The sequence below is a fragment of the Malaclemys terrapin genome, chromosome 6, assembly GCF_027887155.1.
Source record: "Malaclemys terrapin pileata isolate rMalTer1 chromosome 6, rMalTer1.hap1, whole genome shotgun sequence".
Taxonomy (NCBI): domain Eukaryota; kingdom Metazoa; phylum Chordata; order Testudines; family Emydidae; genus Malaclemys; species Malaclemys terrapin.
In genome coordinates, this window is record NC_071510.1 from 61,147,487 (window position 1) to 61,173,238 (window position 25,752).

Here is a 25,752-nt window from a genome sequence, read left to right on the forward strand (position 1 = left end):
GCTGTGCCCAATCCTAAAATATTTTTTTCTGGATCTGAGAGGAAATATTTGTCGAAAGCAAGGAAAGAAGGGAGGAAACACATTTTTACCTGCTAAGCCAGGAGAGAAGCACCACTATATCACTTAATTCAGACTTAACCTGCCACTGACACAACTTGGAACTGTCCAGCTAAATTGGGTAATAAAAATAATATCTTCTTCAGGCCAATACCACTCCGGAAAAATGTTCCAGTAAAGATTTCTATAGGTACCATTGGCCTAAGATTTGAAAGGCTTTTCATTCTTGGACTGACTACTGTATGTTCCATTTTTACTTCACTCTTTCATACTCTTTACTCTCAAAGGCCATGACTACTGTCAAAATAATTCAGTCTGAGAGGTAGCCCCCTGCTGTTGCGTACAATGAGTTGTCCCTGTGTGTGTTATCGAATGAGATCAGTGTGGTTTGGGGTTTTTGTTTTCTCCTTTCTATATATTAAATGCCAATTGAACTGCACTTTTTTTGGTATTGCAAATAAAGAACTCTTCAATACTACTGAAACACAACTTCCCTCTTCTGTAGAGATGAGAAGCTATATTCTATGTATCTTTGTATTTGTAGACGGAAGGGTGGGGAGAGTTTCTCTTATTCTTAAGAAAGGTGTGATGTTGAGTTTTCACTCTGACCAATGCTGTTGTCCAAGAAAGAAAGCAGAGGTTAATGTGAGCCACAAAGTTTAGATTCAGATTAAAAATTAGGCAGAGTTTGGGAGGCGTTGAGATCTGGGATTGTGATTTGGGTTTATCTCTAAAAAGAAGTTAAATGAGGAGACTTCAAGCTTGTGTATTATGTCAGGTGATAGGAAGGCATAGCACAGATCATGACAGGGAAGAGATAGAAGATAGAGGACTATGGAGCAGGAAGCAGAAAGGCTACCTTCTCAAAACAGAAATAGGAAGGAAGTGAAATTGAAGGGCAGGAATCTGGTGAAAAGTGAGAATAAGCACTGAGGCTCAGCTCTGAAAGCAGAGGAAGACAGTGGTGGGAACCAAAACTGAAAGGGGGAGAGGGTTAAATTCTGAGTTTATAGTTCCCAAAATACATATAACACAGTATTGCTAACATTAAAAAATCATGAGTTTGATTTAAAAATCATGGAAGTGTTGTTTTTTAAACACACTTTGGTTTTTTATTTGCCTTCTGGTTTCTGGGTCTTGAAGGTATAATAGGGTCACACTTTCAAGCTTTTTTCCACAACCATGAAGGCAAGAAAGTTACTTTAAAAACAAACAATGAATATTGAAATTCTTTTGTAAGCTTATCTCCAAAAGCTGGGGCTTGAAGTAAAACATCCAGTGTTATGAGAACTGGCAACAGTGTGATACAATTCCCACTTCGCAAAGAACAGATTGATTTATGTAGGTGTGGGGAGGGAGGAAACTTGGTAAAGGACTTACGGTCTAGTCATTAAAGGAAGAGGATTAAAAGACATTTACATGGAAAACCTAAGAAAGCACCTAACTATTCTGTAGCTGAATAACTGCACATAAAATACAGATTTACTGAGACATTGAAATCTATATTCTGACTCATGAGGATGAGAATAATAGTTCAATTTATGTTTAAAAATTAGACTTTGATTCTAGTTTGTTTGCCACTTGCCCTTTCTCCAACCAGTAATGTCCAAAATAATAGATGTCAGCCTAATAACAAACTAAACATTCCCTTGATATGTCAGCCATGAAAAACTGGGATCAATATCCTAATCTTCCTATGTTGAGTCCTATCAGAGGAAAATAAAAACCTAAGAAGGCTGTTACCTTTTCTCCCCTGTGAAGAAAGTTTAATTTATCCTAAACAGATATTCTAGCATTTTTATTCATTCATTGATACAAAAGAGTTAAAAGGAGAGAATGATCCTTGCAGACAACTCATTCCACCTATGTACATAAAAATGCATCTGGTTCATCTGTCAGGAACCAGAGTGTGAAGTAAAAGCTCAAAAGTCTTTCTTTGCTATAAATGCAAAGCAATTTTTGATGCATTTTAGACATCCAGTTAATCTGTAATTTAGTCAACATTCACTTCTTAACTGTACAGGTTGGGCTGTCTTTAAAGTGATCCATGAATCCATGTTAAAACAATAAACTTTAAATGCTGTACATCTGCATTCTAATCTAAAGCAGCCTTAAATACAGCAGTTGGCAACAAGCTATAGTTCCCCACATTGCTTGCCAAATAATTCAGTCATTGGTATGTTCAAAGCAGTGGAAGTATCGCTGCTGTGACAACAGAGTGCATGTTGGTTCTTGTCTTCAAGCTGATTGGTTTACTTGGCAGAACTGAATTTATTTCTTTCATATCTTTTGTTATATTTATTTGACAGTATCTCATATATCATGTCCTGTGAGGAATAGTCAAGCAAATGTATTTAACTTCATAGGCTTGATCAGACAGTCTGTACACTACTAACTTATAGGAAAACTGCATTTGATTTACATTCAGGCTGTGAAATGTCAAGAAAAAAAATGGTAGGGCTAGCACTCTAACTTCTTTTTTTTGCCTAATTATTGAAACGTGCATGGTTTCATATGTCTTCCTGTCCTCTTTCTCTCTTCCTTCTTTCCTTGTTTCTTATTTCACCACTTCTTCACATCTTGGGTGAGAGATTTTGAAAATGCCTAAGGGAGTTAGGAGCAAAAGTACTTTTGAAAACCAGTGGGACTTTTGCTCCCCTATCCTTTTAGGCATTTTGAAAATCTCCCTGCAGATAAGAAGTGGGACATCTTAGCCAATGGGGCTTGTGCTCCTAAATGACTTCAATGGAACTTGGGCTTTAAATCCCTAACGTGCTTTTTGAAATCTCCCTCCAATCTATTTTCAATTCCATTTTTCTCTTCTCCCATATATTTTCCCCTCTTACTCCTCCATCTGCCCTTCTGTCTTCTCCTTCTCCCATCATCAAAGTGATTTTTAAAATGCTTTGCTTGGTGTTATCCTTGATCCACTGCCCCTCTCCCCCCACCCCCCGCTATGCTGAAATCTGTTCTAGTGAAAGCAGCAGTTCCTCTCAATGGCTAACATAATGCAAGTCATCTAAAAGCTTGTACCATATATTTAAAATGGAAATAAGTTAGGGAGTCTTTTCAAATGGATTTGCATTTGTTAAAAGCCATAATGTGCATATAGGGAGATTTTAAGTTTTATATTATTTTACCTAAACACTAAAGTGAGTTAAGGTTCACTACAGACTGGGTTTATGTGCATTTGCCACAGAGCAATTTAATCTGATCCATTCCAGTCAGCCTTATTGAATTCTCTTAAACTCTCCAGAGGTAACAAAGTAGTGTCATACTTATCTATTCAATAAGGGTTAGTTGTAAGTCGTGCTGGTGTGGTTTTGTTGTATGTTCAGCAATGTCTATTTTAAACATATTGAGCAATCAATTTGAACTTGTTGTTGTCACTGGGGTTTGAAAATTTAATAAGCAATTACCAGAGTTCATTCCTTTATGTCTTTAATTTTTACTAAGATGTTGTTCAATTTCAGGCCTAAAGCAATCAAACCCTCCAGAATATTTAATTGAATGAGTCCATAACTCAGTCCTGCTCCTCACTGTATTTTTCTCCAGTGATTTATTGGGCTGAATGATACAATATCTCCACATAAAATGAGTAAAGGGAAAATGCAGATCAGAAGTGTGGCCATAAATATACAGTACTGCAATGCTAAGCGAGTCAATAGAGGGGAGGCCTCTTCCCCACTTTTGATTATTGTATTGCTCTGCCCTTTGTAAATGCATGTAGGAAGCAGAGTGGTCCTCCCTACAATCTGTAGTTTGATAAAATGATATTCTCCACATAGCACATAGGATAAATGAGGGACATGTGGAGCTATGAGTATCCAGAGAATCCAGGACTGGGTAACTGAATTATTTTTACTTCCTTTTCCATTTCCTCTTCCAGGGTTTCCTTCTCCCCCCTCTCCATCAGTTTGTCTCCAGCATTTTTCTAATTTAGTCTGGGGTAAAAACAAGATGTTATTAAATTTTGTTTTCAATTTTCATTATTCATCTGAAAGACCAGCAAAATGACTCAGAATAAGGCTGACTTCTATATTAAATAACTTCATACACACACAACAAGATCAAGGCCATTATTTAATAGAAAGGGGCAGATTCTGATCCCTTTACATATTTTAATGCTGATGTAATTCCATTGATTCTCATCTGTGTAAATGAGAGAAAAATCAAGTCCAAAATATCCATGAATGTTGTAAGAATAGACACGAACAAGATTTTAAAATCAACAACAATCAACATTGTTTTGCATATGGCATTTTGATTTTTAAGAGTCAGTCTTTCCAATGCAGGCTCTTTACTGCTGTTACTTTTATTTAATATTTATATATTTATCCCACAAGCACTTTTGCACTTTCTCTCATCCTGCCCCTTATATGTGAGACAAGCTCCCACTCAAAATCCATAAAGGATTTATTCTCTGGAAAAATTGACCTCTGCTATGGTACATCCAGAAACTATGTGCCAACAACTAGTTTAAAACTGGAATACATCAAAACATATTAGGGAACATTTAATGCCCACCCTGGATTGCTGTGTACTAACTTGCCATGTAGACAAGGCCTTCGCCAGTCAGCAGCAGTGATCACAACTAGCTGTTGGCATGTAACAGTTTTCTGGATGCAAGTTAGTGTGCAACAACCTCGTGTACTGTAGTTTCACACTCTAGCTTGCCACGTGCTAATTTGGTGTGGAGACAAGCCCTGAGATCACTCTCACTGCTACTCTGTGCCTTCCTTTCCACTTGTCTCATTCACCTGTTATGGCTTGTCTTTTAGACCGTAGGCTCCTTTAGGCAGGGACTGTCACTTATTATGTTTGTACATGATGGATCCCTGACCTGGTGGAGGCCTTGAGGCACTGCTGCAATATAAATATTAAATATGACAATTAACAGGACATTACAGGAGTGCCCAGAGTTCTCAAAAAGGCTCAGTCACTCTGTACAAGCACATATGGACACAATCCGTGCACTGAAAAGCTTTAAACCACAACAGCAATATAAAGGGGACACATCCCTCACCCATAATAAAAGGATTTCTTTGTGTCACAAATCTGGTGGAATGGTGTATGTGGTGTGCAGGAGTGGAAGGGGGCATGACCAGGTCACTTTGCACTATGGCTAGTCTCAGCAGTGTTGATTCACAGGAGGTTATTACAGATCAGCACAATTTAGAGCAGACTTGGTGCTGCTTTAAGAAGTTCTGTGAGTAGGGCCAGAATTCAGGAGGTAAAGAGGTAGCTTAAAGCCACATTGGCCCTCCGCCTTCCTTTCCTGCACCCAGACTATTATAGAGACCACTTTCTGAGCTCTGCTGATGCAACCTTGTGGCCCAACTGTAACTCCCTACTACCTGAAATGTCAAGCAATATTCAGAAAAATTATGATTCCAATGGATGTTAGCAGAAATGTCAAGGAACATGCTGTGGCTAGAATACTAAATACCCAAAGGAGGCACTCAAGTTTGGCCACACATCTTTATGTAATACATTTTCCTTGTCCCTTGCTCACTGCCCCAAAAATTAGAACAATGTCATTCTGATATAAAGGAGAGGAAAAACCCATCTAAGTCATCAGTGTTTTGCTAATACAACCTGGTAAACATTTCTGAAAGAAAGCAAGCATGTTTGCGCTCAGTTTTATATCCTTATTTGCAGGCTATTTTGTATTGTTTAAGGAAATGCTCTGCTCTAAACTCCAGCTACAGATTACTGTTGGCCATATGAAATTTTGTTGTCCTCATTGACATGGGAATTTAATGTGCAGGCCAGTTTCCACTTGCAAAATCAGTGACAAACCGATTGGGACTCAGTTGCTAAAAGATTGGCCTCCATTTTTGCAGACGCCATTTTGATCCATCAAATTTGCAGCCAAGGTTGAATTGTGGACATAAATCTGAATACTTGCACATCTAAATAACTGATTGTGGCTGTAATTTGGGTAGTTAGAGACACAAGTGCTCATATTTGCTCCTGCTGTTTATTTTGCAAGTGCAAAAACATGGGTGCAAATTAAAACAATAATAGGGTATGAGCCTTAAGGCTTCTTGAAAATTTGGTCCATAATGTAAACATTTTTTCCTATTTGTTGAACCCTGGCACTTTAAGAGATTAGATTTAATCACTTAAAGCAGTAGTAGAAGAAGAAATATGTTTCAATACAGTTCTTACATCAGTGACGTACTCAGCGAAAGTACATTTTTAATGTTCAGTTCTGGAGTCCCTTATCAAGGCCCATCAAAGTGCACAAGCTACCAATCTGTTATACAGTTATATTTTTGCCTTGTATTCTTTGTAGGTCATGTCTGAAAACAAGCGTTCCAAATGGCAGCCAATGTACTTCCTTGCTTCACTTTCACACCTTCTTTAAAACTTACTGCTCATTTGTTTAGTGTCTGTAAGGAAAGAAGAAGGGAGGAGGTAATGGAGATAAATATGCCAGACATCTACGCCTGGTTACCATTGTCTGACTTTTCCATTTCTTGTTTGTCTCTTTTTTTTCCCCTTGGGTTTGGATAGATTTATGTGAGAGTATATGGAAACTTTTACATACCCTTGTCAGAAAATCAGAGAGAGAAAAAGACCTCTTACACCATTAGACTCTTATCTTAAATTACATGTTCTTGGTTTTGTTTTTCTTTTAATTCTGATTTTCAATTTCTAAAAATTAAAATAATGCAGTGGCTGCTTTGCAACCCTTTCTCATATTCATGGTACTTCCATTCACTTACTACTTTAATTATTGTATTATTATACAATATTATACAGGTGAGGGCATGATCTATTAAATGAATAGGTCCCATTACCTTGTGATAATTTTTTTGTGTGTGGCATAAAATATTAAGTCAAGTTTGGAAAGGATTTATGTGACAGGGAGCAGAAGGAAATTGTTTATTCAACAAATCACATGCTTTTTTTTCTTTTTCTTTTTCTTTTTTTGTTAAATAAAAGGGCTTGATGGTCTTTGCAGGATTGGTTCAAATTCATTTTCTTTTCTTTTCCTTTTTTGAGGACAACCTATCTAGATTACTGATGTCTTGGTATTTATGTCCCCACTTATATATATATCTACCTATGGGTATATCTATATTACCTTTGTTGAAATGTGATTCTAGAAGTCTCTTTCAACATAACACTTCTGTGAATTATGTCACATGGGTCACAGGATGAGTAGTTGCCCTTTATTATTGGCAAGCTTTGTTGATTAGTAATTAAATACATTTGGTAAAGTACACAGTGTTTTTCAAATAAAATGATTACTTTTAAAAATTTGCCTAGCTCTATTAGTCACATGATTTATCCCACATTCTTTTATTAGAGGAGGCTAATCTATAACAGAGTAAATATGCTAGAATGATGTTAGTAGCACCCATTATGTAAAAGAATCATTTGTGGGAATAGTGTGATAAGTTTGCCCCAGCATCCTCACAATGCAAAGATCAAATGATCAAAAGTAAATATTGTTACTGATGTTCACTTTTGTTTTCCAATACCTGCCCAAGTGAAGCAGCACTATTTCACCCAAGAAGGCTTTTTCACATATAATTGAGGACAATGCAACCAGATCTCTTCAAAGAGATTTATTCTATGTCCTGATTGTTTCTTAAAAGTCAGTAAAAAGATGCCTATTGTTTCACTGTCCATTGACCTGAGAACCCTATTATTAACCGTGCTATGCAATTAGCAGATAACAATAGATAGGACTTACTGAGATAAAAATGTGATCACACTGTATCACATCACTGAAATCACAAAATGCAAAATAGATTTGAACAAGAAGCCAATGCTATTCCAAAGTAATGTTAGAGGCAACATCAAGGCAAATTAATCCATAATTTACAACATGGAAAGACCATTGGTTCATTCATTTAATCAACTTACAGAAATACAGTAACAGACATTAACAGCATTGTTGATCATGTGGATTGTAGCTCAGAGACTCCTGCTATTTCCCATTCAAATAAATTGGAAAGCTGTAAGTTAATTTATTACTACCCAGTGAGCATGATTGTTAACAGTATGTTGGTGACAGCCCTTTGCTTCCTCTGGGTTAAAGAAGGGGTGCTTTTCCTTTTAGTTTAAGTTTCAGCATGCAGAATATAGAACTTGCCATCCTATATTCTGAAAGTGAGACTCTACTTTAGCAGCACTCAAGAAAAAAAGTACTGGTAGATGTCTCTTAATGGCATCTCGGAATATAAATTGAATTAGATATTAATTAGTGATTCTTACTTGCATATATACAATTGGACTGTGCATCAATCATGAGTGATAGATTCAAGGAGCTCAATCTATTTATCATAACAAAAAGAAGGTTAAGGGGTTACGTGATTACTCTTTATAAGTACATACATGGGGAACAAATATTTAATAATGGGCTCTTCAGTCTAACAGAGAAAGGTAGAACACAATCCAATTGCTGGACATTAAAGCTAGATACATTCAGACTGGAAATAATGGGGGGGGGATTTTAACAATGAGAACAATTAACCATTGGAACAACTTACCCCAGGTCATGGTGGATTCTCTGTTACTGACCATTTTAAAATCAAGATTAGATATTTTTCTAAAAGATCTGCTCTAGGAATTATTTTGGGAAAGTTCTATGGCCTGTGTTATACAGGTGGTCAGATTAGATGATCACAGTAGTCCCTTCTGGCCTTGGAATCGATGAATGGTGTCAGATAGTACATTTATTTCCTGATCCCATGCTATATAAGCTCTTTGAGGCAAGAACTGTCATCTATTATGTGTTTGTACAGTGCACAATGGGGTGTGGGTTGATGACTGGGATGCCTCGGATGTATTGCAGTATGCTTATGATAATAAGTAATAATACATCTGTCTCAGTATGTTGATGGGAATCTTGAAAACTTTTCACATCCCTTTGTTGCATTGAATGAGTATCATCTATTAAGGTGGGCACATTCCACATGATCAATTTCCTACAATCATGACAAGGAATGGGAACACGGGTATTTGTGACTATGGTCTCTCTTATCTTCTGTCCTGCAATGATCTTTTCTTATTATTACTTCATGAGATTCTTTCCATTGTTTGTGTCTCTTGCATAAAAATTAAAAGATGTGTATACTAGAGTATGTACTCATTGGAATAGATGCTGCTTGGTACATGCAGGTGTATGTAACTTCCCATGCAGATTTGTCTGTATTGTGCTTGTTGTTCAGTCAAAAGGTGACTGATATTACCCATGTGAGGTACAGCTCACCAATGTGTGTAGGTGTTCGATCTCGCACTTACTGTTTTAAAACCCTAATTTGAATGGATGGGTTTAAATATCTAATTTGTGTGAGTAACTGCTCATCATTGTGAGGGGGTCACAATCTACCCCTGAGAGACTTGAAATGTGGAGGATGATGGAGATTGCTCTTTTGTCCTAGCCATTTTGAAAGTCACATTAGAATACTGTTGCTGTATTTTAATAAGGTTGCTTCTGGCTTTGGATGGGTCTGACACACCATGATAATAGCCTTTCACATTAGTTTGGAATGGTCAGTTTCAGCCACAGAAGGAACAGGAAAGCATACAGGCAAAGGGAAATGGAATAAATGTTACATTAAAAGTAAACAATTTCAGACATGAAAAAGCAAAGGTTGAGTTCAGGATTTGGACAAAGGTTGAGGGTTAATTCTCATACTGATAGGGATAGCGGTTCCTCTGCCCAGTATACCTGTATTGTGTCCATACTTACAATTAATATATTCTGTAATACAGGATGCAAAAATAGATTCTGATTTAATTTTTAGAAATGGAGAAAGAGCTAAAATACTCCACTGAAGTAAACAGATGAGCATTATATACACATCTCTGTAACAGATGCTGTCAATATCATAAACATTTGCACTGCTGACTCATTAAGTGTGCCACTTTTCAAATGGACAGCTTGGGCTATACCTCTCTTTCATGAGTTCAGCGTCCCTTTGGCTAATGTCTGTTCTTATCATCAAAACATTGGTCTGACTTCAGTTCAACATATTAAGCAAAACCAACTGTGGCTTAAGTCTTATCTAAAGGATGCAGAAACTTGACTTTTATTAAGTGTGGTTAAGGATTTAGACTCTTGTGGTAATGTTACAAGGCTAACAAAATATCAGTCATTTCAGTGAGTTTTTAACCTGCAAATTGCCTCTGCTGTCCTATGAAGTCAGCTCATGTCAAGCTGTGCTGATCAGTCCAGAACTCCACTGGTTCAGCCAAGAAATTAAATAGAAGTAGGCCAAATTGTACACATTTTCAATTAAAATGAAATGTTCAATATTCCTGAATCAAAACCTCAAGGTGCTGCCGATTTGCCCTCTTCTAAATTCTAGTTTAATAAAGAGGCATCTTCTTTGCCCTTCTCAATAACACTTTCTAATGTCTGACACACACATACAGGTTGTTCTTAAAGCTTTTTAGAGAAAAATAACAACAAAAATAAGAAATAAACCTTTCTAAAAACGTTGAAATGAAGATAAGATTTTGTTTTGTTTTGTTTTCCAATGCTGCTGAATTACTCTACAATTCTACATGGATTAACCTAGTGAAGGATAAGGCTTGACAATAAAAATTCACCACAAGAGGTATATTATTCTAAGCCATCATCAATATTTTAACCAAGTGGCTTTTAAAATACAATTGCAAGCTTTTGTATGTTTTGCTGATCTTAATTTTTATAGACACATTGATTACTCCCACACAGGAGTGGTTGGGGGGGGGGGTGACGGGGGAATTTTAACTCCCTGACAAGGAGCATGCCTGAAAAACTGAACAAGAGACAAGTAATTCCATAGCTAAGAAGTTATTTGTGTACAGCTAGACAGTGTCATAAGTAGCAGCTGGGGAATTACAATCTGACAATCAGTCTGTAGGAAAATATTTTGTCTTCGTTGCTATTAATTTTTTTTTCAAAGCTGAAAATAAAGAAATCAAAGATATTCAATGCATCTTTCCTTCACGATTGAAACTATATTCAGATTTATTTTACTACCTTTGACTACTTTGTGGCTTGGACATATGCTATCTAAAATAGATTAGGAACATAGCTTTGTGTTCTCTGAAGACTGGGGTCTGTAATTCTCACTCTTCTGCTATTCCATAGAAATATGAGTTGTAACTGGCTTGAAATGCCACATGCATTTCTTCCTGATATTAAAGCAATTTGGCATATTATTCTCTTACATTTTTTCACTACCTGCTTTTTCATATTGATTTTTAAAGAGCATTTTTGCTGTGAAAAGGGACTGTGTTTTTTTTGTCACTACGCAACACCTTCTCTTCTGAATTGAAATTCATACCTGTTTACTTAATTGACATTGTGATGGGGGCCAGTGGGGGGGGAGGGCTTTCCAGTCCTGCATACAGCCTCAGATAAAAAGGAGGGGATGTTGCCATGGAGGGTGAGGTTTTGATTTAGCAGCCTCAAATTCCAGTTCCAGTTGAATCTCAGGGACCCCAATAGCTTGCCCAGAGGGGCTTGCTGAGCCAGCTTTTTTGGGTAGAGATGAAGGATAACATTCTTCTCTTCCTCCTGGTCTTCCAGGGCTTCCTCCTCCTTGGTGTCTGCTGCTTCCATGCCCTGGCCCTTATTGTCATCCCATCAGATCATAAGGTTAGCAGGGTTGAATAGGAGGTCATGCGTCAACTCGGGCTTAATACTGGAAACCATGGAGAGCACCGTGCCTCACTTCTCAAAGAATGGTCATGTTGGAGGACCCCCCCTGGAGTGACTTCTGGAGTCTTTTTTACCTTCCAGTACTAGAGTCTCAAGTACTTTCCCCATACTCTGGCCCAGTGTCGGGAATGGATAACGTCCACCTGAGCCAGCTTATCCAATATCTCCCACTACAAATGTAAGTTTCTGTTGCTGTGGGAGAAGTCATGGATAACAGTGAACTCTACCACACATTGAGCACCTGGGTGACCAGGCAGCAGCTCTCAGAGCAGGATCCATGTTCAAGTGTTGGTGAAAAGTGTGCATAATTGTTCAGAAGGGATCAGCAGAGCTTGATGAGAACAGGGAAGACTGGAACCTTTTATAGATTTGGGTGTCAAGCAGGAAAGGATCAGTGCCTTGTGGGAACAGGGCTGGAGGACTACTGAATTTAGGAAACTGTATGCACCCCTTCCTCCAAAATGGTACAAGTATGGAGCCATGCCACAGCCCAAAGCATGTTCATAGCTATACCCCTCAGAAATACTAGAGTTCTTACCCAGTACATACCTTGAAACTCATGCATATGGGGTTCAGATGTGGATGGGGGCGGGGGTTCTGGCACAACCACATGCATGGACCCATGCCAAGTCACCACTGTAGGCCTAGGTTGAATTGCACCAGCTGTCCACAACCCCAAAAAGCCAATGCAGTAGCTGGTTATAGGGTGATGTAAGGAAGCCCAAGTCATGTCACCTTTGCAGGAAGCAGGAGGTGTCGGTATAGAAGATTCTATGTGGCCCATCAGAAAATCTCTCTTATACTGGAGTGATCCTTTTGTTACTTTACTCATCATCATCATCATCATCATTTCAAATAAAATTTGATGGCTTGAGAGTTTCAATATTTAAATCTAATTCTCACTAAATACACTACCATTTTAGTGTGTTCTTATAATCTAAGGAATAAGGTGATCCCAACTGTATAGCATATAACTATAAAGCATATACAGTGAATATCCAGGACCATCAAAGGGTTCTTCAAACATCATAAAACAAAAGTTGGAGATGCTAGAGAGTGTTCATCCACAAAAAAATGGAATTACAGCCTTCATTTATGCATACTTGAGAGTAATTATTTAATACATCGAAACCCACTATTGGCCCTGAAATAACACAGAGCTAGGGGTACCTCTTACAGCTCCAGTAGAACCTCAGAGTTATGAACACCTCAGGAACAGAGGTTGTTCGTAACTCTGAACAAAACATTATGGTTCTTCTTTCAAATGTTTACAACTGAACATTGACTTAATATGACCTTGAAACTTTAGTATGCAGAACAAAAAAATTGCTTTCCCTTTTATTTTTAATAGGTTACATTTAACAGTACTGTGCTTTTTTTTTTTTGTTTTGGCTCTGCTGCTGTCTGATTGTGTACTTCCATTTCCAAATGAGGGGTGTGGTTGACTGATCAGTTTGTAATTCTGTTTTGAAACCACTGAAGGGCTGTGCCACCACTGGAAATGCCTAGAGGCTTTGCAACCCCCCTTTTTGTTCTAATCTGCTTGCCAATAAAAATATCAATAAAAATTCCCCAAGGTATTTTCTTTTGAGACCTTGTACCTTAATTCTATTTTTGAGAACAAAACTTCTTTCTTAAACACAAATGGACATTCTCACATTGTCCAAACTGCCTGAAAGCTGGCATACTCAATGGGAATCCAAAACCACAAAGATGCTTCCTTTGTCTCTTTTAAAGAGAGCTTCAATGTCCTGTGGCTTGTTCTTTTCCTTTGAGCATCTGTTCACTCACCTATTTTCTTTTTTTTTTTAAGGTAGAGATGGGTCATGGTCTGAACCACAGATCCCAGCATATGCAAACTTTAGGAGTATTAAAAGCAAAATTTGGATTCAGTTACAAATTTTACAAATGAGCTTTATTATAATCTAAAACTCCAGATCTGAACATCTTCAAATAATAGGTTTTCTAAATCAGGGTCTGGATCTGAAATTGTGGCTTGGCCTTCTTTCTCAAATTTAATCATAAGATATAATTGTTTGAAGGACTTTTCTTTTGGGGTGTATGTATGCACTTTATAGTGCATCATCAATCATCATGTCACCAGACTCCAACAATGTATTTTCAAGAGATCTGGAAGCCTTTTGTAACAAAACATAAAACTTGTCTGATTTGGAATTTCATTAATAAATCATAACTTGTACCTGTTTGGCTTATAGGTTTGTCCAGGTTCAAACATTTCACAGTCCGATGTGCAGACAAATCTGGCCCTAATTTGGGTATTAGGTAGAGATTCGCACAAGCCCTATTTAAAGAATTCTGGGGCTCTGTGCACTATGGAGACTGCCCCATACCCAGCCCCACATGCATCCCAGAAGCCCTGACATACATCTCTCCCTGCTCACTTCATAACCCACCAACAACTTGTTCCCAGTTCCTTATCCACTGCCACCTTCCTGGCTACTCACCTTGCTCAGCGATCCACACCCATCCCAGGCTAGGGTAGCTCCTCCCAGTCCCAGACATCCCGCATTTACACTGCCCCACACCATTCAGGTTTGACCCTGTTGCTCCTCTGTCATGACAGAGAGTGGGCCAGGCCAAATTTGAATGCATGTCATTGTGATCTAAGGACACTCAGTTTGATTTGTCTTCTTTTTCCTCAGTGGGTGGAGGGTGGGGGAAGAGGGGGCTGAGATGGGAGCCCTGTGCAATTGCAACAAATGCACAGTGGTTAGTCTGGGCTTGGGTTTGTACACACAACTTGTATTTATGAATAAATCAAGTAGCTAGAGCTACATTTGCACAGACTGGGTTTTCAGTGCACATACAGGTGAGCTAGCACAAAGTGGAGAAATTGTCCATACAAAATTTGCCCTCAATTTCAACATATATTGGAATCTTCCTCAGTCAACAGCCTGCTCTGAGAATAACAAAGAAAATGGGTTATGGTCTAACACATCCTATATGATTAAAAAAAAATCACCTATTTTAAATAAAACATTTCTAGGAGCTATTCTACTATTTCACTGTATGACAATTTAAATGGTTTAAGCCTGAAAATGTAGTGTTTGAACTCTTTTTCTTATAAGAAAAAAAATAGGTAAAATACATAAAATCGTGCAATTTTTAAAAATAATAATAAAGTAAAACATTGACCATCCTTCTAGCTGGTTATCCATCCTTACAGCACTTTAAGGTCCTTGAAGGAGTCTAGGCTTATGTAGGCACTTTAATTTTGACTAAAAATACTTCAAATGTTTGTCACTCTTAAGTCATTTACCAATAAAAGTTAACAAATATTTTAAGACTCATCTGAGATTTTCATTTAAAACAAACTCATTCTTTAAGCACATCTTAGTTGACCTTTCATCTCTATTTTGGGTCATAGGGTGCCAGAAAGGTACTATCTAAAGTAGTGGACAATGCGGAGCTGCATTGACACACTGGGAACTTTTGGAAGCATTATTCCTCAGCGAGGCATGATGCTTCTTGGAATGTCTAGAAAGTGCAACTGAAGCCCTACCTTCTTAGGAAACCAACTTGTTCTGTTGCCAGGTGTGGAGTGGAGTGAAGACAGGGGCTTCCCTTTGCTAGACTTCAACAAACCTTGTGCTCAGGGGACCGCCTGCTTGTGGTGATTATAGCTACCCCCTGCATGGGGGGCTCATTGGTGGAAGGCTTTTTAAGCAACCGCTGGAGACCATGGGTATGTCTATACTAAAATTAAAAACCTTTCTCCAGCCTGAATCAGCTGGCTCTGATTTGCAGGGTGTGGGCTAAGGAGCTGTTTAATTGCAGTGTAGACATTTGGGCTTGGGCTAGAACCCAAGCTTTGGGACCCCGTGAAGGGGGAGGGTCCTAGGGCTTGGGCTCCAAGCCTGAGCCTGAATGTCTACAAAACAATTAAACAGCCCCTTGGCATGAGCCAGCCTCAGCTGTCACAGGCCAGCTGTGGGTGTCTGATTGCAGTGTAGACATATCCCATGTGACCATATAAATTGAATTAAACTTGTTTTAATGAAACCTTTTAGTGTGTGTGTGAATTTTCTTTTCTCCCAACTGTTCTGATACAAATAATTCTCCCCACTTTGGAACATTACCTCATACTGTCATAATACAGTCATTTTTTGCTACTTCAGGTGTGTGACATTTAATCAGATTTTGCCAAATTTATATAGCAGTTGAATATATACCATAGTAGGTAGACTTTATACTAGCTTTTATATCAAGAATGAGATGCTGAAGTAAAAGAGCTTGCTTTCTGACTTATGACAAATTTTCTCCTGGCCCTTCATTGAGTGGTTAAAAAGAAGGTAAATCCTTATGTTGTATATATAATATTGCTCACTTTATCATCCCTGTCAGGAACATCACAGATTACTAGAGCTAATTGAAAAATGAAATCCCAGTTCTGCAAGAAATTCAATATATTTGAGATTTGTTTTCTTTTCCCAATGTGGCAAGTCTAAAAAAAAAATAGAACAAAAAGACACAAAAAAAATTGGAAATGAGGAAACATTTCATTTTGGATTGGATTGAGATTACTCGGCATCCATTTAAATCATTATAATGCCTTATGGAAGTTGCAGTTCAGATATCTCATGCACCCACTATAGATCAAACTACTTGGCCAGACTATGTCTTTCATGATAAACCACAGTTTCTCTCTGTGGCTGAATTTCTTTGGTGCATCCTGGGAGATGTAGTCCAGCTGGGCAGAGTAAGTGTATGAGGCACACAAACCATCATTCCTATGAGGGGCTGCAGCTGCTCAATCAGATGCCCAGATTAATTTGAACTGATCTCAACTGAAATATTTTGATTTGGGTCAACTTGACTTGTAACAAAATGTTTAGTTTCAATTTTCCCTGCAGCAAATTGAAAGAGTTATACAAAACCAACATTTTCCTCCAGAAAATTTCAATAAGCCACATTTTCCGTAGAGAAAAATATTAATGTAAAATTCCCAACCAGTTCTACTGATGGATAAATAAAGCTAATGGATAAAGCAATGGACATTGGTTAGACTCATCCGTTGCTCAATTTTATAACCCTTACTCATGTTCATTTGCTCTTACACAAATAGTGCTATTCATCTTACTGATGTGAATAAAAAGTAGTACTCAACACAAGTGTTGCAGAATCAGGTCTTCACTGTGTGTGTTACATTGCTATTATAGTCCACAATATCTGATGACCCAAGCAGTAACCAGACATTCCAGCTGGTTTTGAATGCTATCAGCTGTATCCATTTGCAGGAAATGTTTTACCTGGAGCAGAGCCATTTTTTCCTAGGTGTGTGTGGCAGGTGTCTTTCTTTACTTGTGGTAGTGGTAATTGTAGTGGAGGTGACAGAAATGCTGATGCCAGGCTAACAATCAGTGTTAAAAATAACACCCTTTCCCCATTTTTAGGCTCAAAGCTAAATCAGCGTGCTGCAGAAAGGTATGAATTGTTTGGCTGCTTGTCCATAGGTTACCATAAAATTAACTACTCTTTCAGCTTCACTAATTTGATGATTATGCTATTGTATCATTATCTTTGGTTTACAAATAACAAGGAGTCTTGCTGATCTGGATTCTATGTGGTTATAACTATATTTGTTTGGATTTTTATCCTATTTCTTGTACACTGGAGATTTTAGAGAAAAAAAATCACTGATGGCTGAGTTTCTAAGAAAAAATGTCAGAAATAAAAAAAACCACAACAGTCAGTGCAACAATGTGTTTTCTGATTTGGTAGGAGTATTCCTGTAAATATCCCATTTTCATAAAAAACAGAACAATTATTTAAGTGTCAACATTTGCCAATCATTGCCAAAGTTCTACATATATATCTAATCCTAAATGTAAGGAAATGTATGATCTCATATACAGTGGTGTCACACTCTGAGGTGTAATCCATATTAGTGAAGGGTTATCACGACTTGTCCTGTAATCCTAAGTGTCTGAAAATGCTTTGCTGGGCCAGCCAGAATAAAAGCACACACTAAGTGTCTGTGTGTTAAGAAGGTCTGACTCAGCAACTCTGATTCCAGCAGCCAGTCTCCAACACAACAACCCCACTCTAGTCTCTGTCACCCAGTTACCTTATACAGAGGTGATCCCAACACACTCGCAGTCTTGAGTTTTCCTAAAATGGTGTGCTGGGAAATATCCATCCCTTTCCAGGACCATATAGTGGCATTATAAGGTTTCTTTATGCCTCTACAGAGACAAAATGCACAGCTTATCACTTTAACTGGAGTTAGCAATCATTTTAAGTCAAACACAGCACTGGCATGGGTTAGATTACAAGTAAAATGAGTTTATTAACAAAAGAATATAGGATTTTAAGTAAGTTCAACTATAAAGGGTAGATTTAGAAATGGTTATAAGCCTTTGTTCAAGGCAGTTTCCTACCAATATATCTTCTAGCAATATGGCTGACCACCCCTCTGGTCAGGATCTTCCAAAAACTTCAAAATGCTTGGTTGCTTTGTCATCTTAGGTTCCTTGCTCCTCTCTTTCATAGTCCAGTGAACACTGGAAATGGATTCTTCTGAAGATTACACACCCTGCCCATGAACACACACACACACATACACACAATTTCATTCAAGCTGTGAGGAAGGTACATGGAGTATCCTGGTGAAGATAAGAGAAAATACCATAATGCCACTATATAAATCCATAGTATGCCTACATTTTGAATACTGTCTGCTGTTCTGGTTGCCCCATCTCAGAAAAGATATAGTAGAATTGGAAAATGTACAGAGAAAGGCAAGAAAAGTGATTAAGGGTATGGAACAGCTTCCACATGAGAGATTTTAAAAGACTGAGACTATTCAACTTGGAAAAGAAGTGACTAAAGCGGGGGGGCGGGTATGATAGAGATCTATAAAATCATGAATGGTGTGGAAAAAGTGAATAAGGAAGTGTTATTTACACCTTTCATGTAAGACAAGAACCAGGGGTCACTCAATGAAATTAATAGTCAACAACCTATTCATTAAAACAACTAAAAGGAAGTACTTCTTCACACAACACACAATCAACCTGTGGAACTTGTTTCCAGAGGATGTTGTGAAGGCCAAAACTATAACTGGATTCAAAACAGAATTAGATAAGTTCATGGAGGATAGGTCCATCAATAGCTATTAGCCAAGATGATCAGGGATGCAACCCCATACTTTGAGTGTCCCTAAACCTCTGACTGCCAGATGCTGGGACTGGATGACAAGGGATGGATCACTTGATAATTGCCCTGTTCTGTTCATGCCCTTCGAAGCATCTGGCATGGGCCACCGTTGGGAGACAGGGTACTGGGCTAGATGGACCATTGGCCTGATTTACTATGGCTGGTCTTATGGTCTTATTCAAATGTTTTTGAAAACTTATGGACATCACTTGAATAAAAAAAGGCAGAATTTTATCTTACATTGCACACAATGTAACATTTGGCTTTCAATCCAGTGAAGTACTCCCTCCTGCTGTCTATGACTGTAATGAGCAAGAATGGCTGGAAGATTATAATTAACAAGAGGGATGGAGCTACTGCTGTATATCGGGGGAAAAAGGATTTTAATCAAATAATTAAAAAACAAGTCCAGCAGCTATTCAATGTATTTACCTTTTCCTCTAATTAGGTTGTTTTCCCACACTGAATTTTTGAGAAACCAGTATAGTGTGCTTTTATGGATTTATTAAAAGAATAAGCAAATATAAAGCAAAGCAAATATGACACTAATTTACTTCTGATTTCTCTAAACTAATCAAATATAACACAATGCTATGATCAGATTAACAGCACATTTGAAATTGAATCAGTAGATCAAAGGTTCAATGTATCTGGCTCACCAGTTACTACAATAGGTAGTTAAATCAATGTATAAGGTTAACACAAGAATTACTTTAATACTTTATAGGAAAGTTAAGGAAGAACATATTTCTTTTAATCTAATTTAGGTTAGAGTCTGCAGTTGACTCTTCCCTTTGTTTTAAGGAAGTACAACACTTAGAATGACTTCTTAATAGTTTTAAAGCTTCGCATTTTGTTCCACCTTACAATTTCTGTTAGACTCTGTTTACTTAGCTTATTCACTTTCCCACATTAATTTAATGTCTGCATCATTCTGAAACTCTTACAAAGATGCAGAAATCAGGCTGTTATAGCAGCTTTGTAATAACACACTATTAATCCAAACTAATCTTTTACTAATTAGATAACTGATTTTGGGAGGAGGTGGGGTTAGTGTGTAGCTGGAGAAATGATTAGTGACACACAAAAATACATTTCTAATGGAACGGTGAATTCAGACTGCTCTGAATAAAATACAAAAGCACACTCATGTTTTCTTAGAGTCTCTAACTCTTGTGATTAGTCTTAGTTGCAAATTAGTTCTGATGTTGCAAATAATATCATCTTGTTTCACGTGCGGGAAGGTGGTCAGTCTCTCCTCTCTCTTGGTTGTGGGCTTCAGAGTTAGGGTCTTTAATTTCCCCCGGGATGGCCAGTCCAGAGAAGAGAGCAAGATACAACTTCAGGTGGTGCGGGGGGGAGGCACTCTCACAACAACTTTCCTTTTGTAGGATTAGACTCTTTTGTAGGGTACAGTGTCCCCTGGCTCTGCCTCAGAGACCACCTTGTCTAATTAGAGATTTCAGCATGTTGGCTCCTCATGGACTAATAATTTGGTAACTCGATCTGAGATGGACATTTTCTTGCAAGATATCCGGCTTACAAAGAGCACGTTAGAAAGCGTTGGCAACAGAAATCAGGCTAATGGAATAACGCTCATTCTCATTGTGCTAAATATAATTAATGGCTCATCAATGGCTTTCACACACTTCCATTCCTTCCTTATAACAAGTGAAAAGAAAGTCAGGGAGGGACCAAGCCCATGGTGAGTGCATGGCTTACTTCAGTGCCTTTTCACCTAAAATCAAGATAAAGACATGGAATGTGTCATTATTGCTGTTGTCTTTCCTACTTTTTGATCCTTGAGGTATGTGTATATTGTAATCAAAACAGCCTGGCATGTTTCAACAAAGTTCTAAGGAAATGAACCCAAACATCTCATGCTGAGTGCCTCATAAGAGGAGTAATAATGTTTCATAAAAGATTGAAAGTGCTGATATGATCAGTGACAGTCAACAGCAGTGTAGTGTATTGTATTGGAAGTTGGAAGAGAATTTTAGTATCATTAGCAGGGGTACACAATGGACACAAATCTGACATCAGGAATCATAATACTCAAAAACCAGTGGGAGAACACTTTAACCTGTCTGGCCATTCAATGACAGACCTGCGGGTGGCTATCAAACAACAGAAAAACTTCAAAAACAGACTCCAAGGAGAGACTGCTGAGCTGGAATTGATATGCAAACTAGATACAATCAACTCAGGATTGAATAAGGACTGGGAATGGCTGAGCCATTACAAACATTGAATCTATCTCCCCTTGTAAGTATTCTCACACTTCTTATCAAAGTGGCTGTACTGGGCTATCTTGATTATCACTTCAAAAGTTTTTTTTTTCCTCTTACTTAATTGGCCTCTCAGAGTTGGTAAGACAACTCCCGCCTGTTCATGCTCTCTGTATGTGTGTATATATATCTCCTCAATATATGTTTCACTCTATATGCATCCGAAGAAGTGGGCTGTAGTCCACAAAAGCTTATAAATTTGTTAGTCTCTAAGGTGCCACAAGTACTCCTGTTCTTTTTGCGGATACAGACTAACACGGCTGCTACTCTGAAACCTGAATGATGGTTATGTCAGACATTGGTGCCTGGTTTTATTCTAGCATTGTGATGGGGAGGAAGAAACAACATGATATGGGGATGTGGGAAGAGACAAAATGGGGGAGGGGAGAGCATACCACTCATGACAGATGTTAGTCATGTCACTTTGCACTACTGCAAGGCACTCAGATTCCATGATTAGGGCAGTAGAAGAACCTATACAAAATAGTCTCTCTGAGTCCATCAGACTGACAAGGCTGTTTTGGGGGCTTCCCACTTTTCTTTTTTTTCTTTCTATATCTTCAAAAATTTGTATGGAAGTTAAACATCCTTCCCCTCTGTTAGTCTGTTTTTTTTCTGGCCTCAGCTTACTTCACAGTCACCAAAATAAATCACATTCAAAATCAGAAGCAGGAATCATGACACAGCAATGCTGCTCTAATTGTTGTTACCCTCTGTGTATTTCATCAGCACTTCTATTGCCTCCTGTGCTTAGAAATATTTAAATCCCGCATTGGGTATCAAGTATCAGGGGGTAGCCATGTTAGTCTGCATTCACAAAAACAACAATGAGTCCGATGGCGCACCGGATTCCTTGTTGTTTTCATTGGGTATAACTTCCTCAATTTGTTTAGACCCTCCTTCCCCCACCTGCATGGGGCCCTTAACTGGATTAGAGAGCCATATTTAAACAACATTTCAGTTACATTTTACATGGTTTAGATAAGCAGGTGTGGCTGAGCTAGGTTCCTAGGGGAAAGCACATTTTAACATGGTTCCACCTCATCCACAGAAATTGGCCAAAATTAGTTTAGCTGTAACCATATTTACAGCAGGTTTCTCTGTATATACCCTGAATATCAATCGATTTTTATCATCTCAAGACACCAGTGAGGTAGGGAAGCGTTATCCCTATTTTACAAATGGGGAACTGTGGTGAGACGGAATTGAACCTACACTGCCTGAGTTACATTGTGGCTCTCTAGCCACTAGACCATCCTTCCTCTGTATGGGATCCTTACTCATCCAACAGTTCAATGCATAAGGAGTCTATGGCACTTCTTAAAGTTAATAACAAATAGAGAACCTACCAGACAACCTAACTGGAACTGGGATGCTTTGTTCACTTAAATTTACCATGCTGAGAAATAGTTTACTGCTGTTCTATTATAAGCCTTATTTAAACAGCTGGGTTTAGAGACTGGACATTATATTACATAATGATATTTCTATTCAGTACTCATGAGATGTATGAAATTCCTTATTTCCACTCTCCAGTTCCCAGTGAAATCCGCAGAAACTTTCCCATCCTTTTTGTAAGGCATGTCCTCCCTTTCATTCCCTGTGGTAAAGGATTTTCCTGCATTCCAGTTGAAGGGGGAAATATTCATCCCAGTTAACATGCTTGAATTTATTCTTCCACTGGCTACTGCCAACATAATATCCCAAACTGTGGATAAATCTTACTAGCACTTATATTTTAAGTTGATCACATTTTCTCTTTCTCTTTAGAATCTCTCTGACTCTACAGGACTGCCAGTTTCATTTCCATGCCACAGATTCACTATCTCTTACCAAGCTATAAACAGAGTAGTGTATGAGGGGGGGAGATATCATTTGTGGTGTCTATAGCATATTTCTGTTTCAGACATTGCTTCTCTTAGCCTCAGACTTTCAATATATTTTCCTTTTAATTCTTATCCTTTCTCAAAGAGCCACATAACAAACTCCTTTAATGCTGAAGCTGCAGCCGTCTCACGCCGTGACAGACACTTCATTCAGTCGTTGGCGGGGCATTTTGGCCAGACGGGTGCAGCTGTGGAATTAGAACTTTCCAGTTAGTGAGTAATTACATTGGTGAGGGATTTGTGACCTCTGGATTCAGACTAAAAGACTAATATATTCCATATATTTCTACAATACCATAACAATCTAGAAATGGATTCATTGGTGAAAAGACCCCTACTGATTATGTTATTTATTTTTCTCAGAATGGTAGGGACAAAAATTCTACAAGAAGCATTCAGCAAGATATTTTGAAGCAGATTTATTTTCTCTTTCTGCACTATTCCAACTGCCATGTTAATAATTTATAAATTTTGTACTGGTTGTCCTGAATATGTACATAACTATTTTCAGTTAATGGTAAATGCCTAATCATCCTGTTCTGTGTGGCTTGCATTGAACTGAAAGCCATAACAGGTTGCAGCTATTTTCCATATATCCTCAAATGACAGAAACAAATTCCCTATGGCAACCCGTCAATTATTCTAAAAAGAATTATTACATTCTTCCAGGTTGCTTTCAACTGCTTGGGTATGCAAGCATTGAGCACCCAGATTAAAACTGGCATGTCTAAACTGTAATATAACTTTCATTTCATGTGGGTGTGGGAGAAAAAAATGATTACAAAATGTATGTTGTGTGGAAAGTGTATGCTTCTGGACAAAGGGCATGAATATATTTGAGATGTTCTTAATTGTTCTAAAATTCAAGCAGCATTAGAATAATTATTTTGATTATGATATTTTGTCACTATGATTTAGAGAGAAAGGAGAAAATATTCACATGGTGTTCACTGATCTGGAAAAGACCTTTGACCAAGTTCCAAAAGAAGTCATCTGGTGGTATATAATGGAGAAAACAGTACCAGTATTTTTTATGTGGCTTGTTCACACCATGTATTTAGGTGCAAAGTCAATCGTCAGAACGTCTAGTGGTGAAACAGACAAATGATCGGTAAGTGTGGGAGTGCATCAGAAATCAGCACTAAGCCCTTTCTTGTCTCATTCTGCATACCCTCAGAGGGAACATACAGAAGGAGGCACCTTGGTGCATTAGCAGATGACATCATGCTAAGCAGTGAGAAGAAAGATAGTTTAGAAGAGGATCTTGAGAAATGGAGAAATGTGTTAGAGAGTCATGGGGTCAGACTAAGCAGAGGAAAAACAGAGTATATGGTATGTAATTTCAATAATGTGAACACTGAAGAATTATCTCTGAAACTAGATAGAATCATAGGACAATGGAGGGTTAGTAGGCAGCAGAACATGTTACAAGTTGTCGTAATGGGCCATAAAACCTGTGTCTCTGTTAAGTCCTTCTTTATGTCCAGCAGAATTATGAATTTAAATTCCCAGACTCATCTTTTGAAGCTGTTGGGCAGGTTTCCTTTGAGGACGAGGAATGATAGGTCAGATATGGAGCAATCATTTGGTGAAAAGTGTTTGCCCATGGTTAATACAGGGTTTTTGTCCTTTTTTATAATTTTTCTGTGTGAGTTCATTCAAGAGTTTAGTGATTGGATTCACCCACATAGTTGTTGAGGCATTTGATGCATTGGACAAGGTACAACACATATTATGATAGGCATGTGTAGGGCCCATGGATCTTGAAAGGTGTATTGGGAAGGGTATTGATCATTGCAGCAGTGGAGATATGTCTGTAGGTTTTGCATCTGTTGTTCTGACAGGGTCTGATGCCTCTTTGAGTTTGGTCTGTCCTGGTCTGTGGGGAACTTGGCAAAGTTCAGGGATTGTTTTAAGGCCAGAAGAAGGTGTTCAGAAAATTTCTTTTGGGATGTGGTCCCCATCAGGTATCGGTTGTAATTGTTTGATACTCCATATTGGTTCTAGGTAGGGATGGGGGCTAGGAGCGTGGGGTCAGTGTTTTTTGTTTGTTTGTTTGTTTGTTTTTTCTGTATGGAAGCAGGTTCTCTTGGGCTATTTGGGTATATATCTGGGAGGCATTTGACTTTATATTGCATGACATTTTCAATTAATAAACTAGAACCATACAAAATCTATGTGGCCCATATGAAATGGATTAAAAATGGGCTATCTGATAGGCCTCAAAATATGATTGTAAGTAGGGTCCTGCAGGGATTGGTTCTTGGCTCTTTGCTATTGAACGCTTTTATGAAATCCATCAGGTTTAAAGTCCACCTCATTATGTACCACTTCCTCCATATTTGTGTTGTCATGTCCATAATACAGAGCAATCTAGATTGCTTGCTAAACTGGGCACAGACAAACAATATGTTTCAATTCAGCCAAATGTAATATCATACGTCTAAGAACAAATTAGGCAGGCTGTACTTAAAAAGAGACACTATCCTCAGAAGCAGTGATTCTGCAAAAAAGACTTAGAAATCCTGGTGTATAATGGTCTGATTATGAGCTGCCAATGCAATTCTGTAGCCAAAAGGACTGGTATGAGCCTTGGATGTATAAACAGGTGACAATCAAGAAGAGAGTAGAAAGGCTCTATTATGTCTTTATCTATCACTGGTGC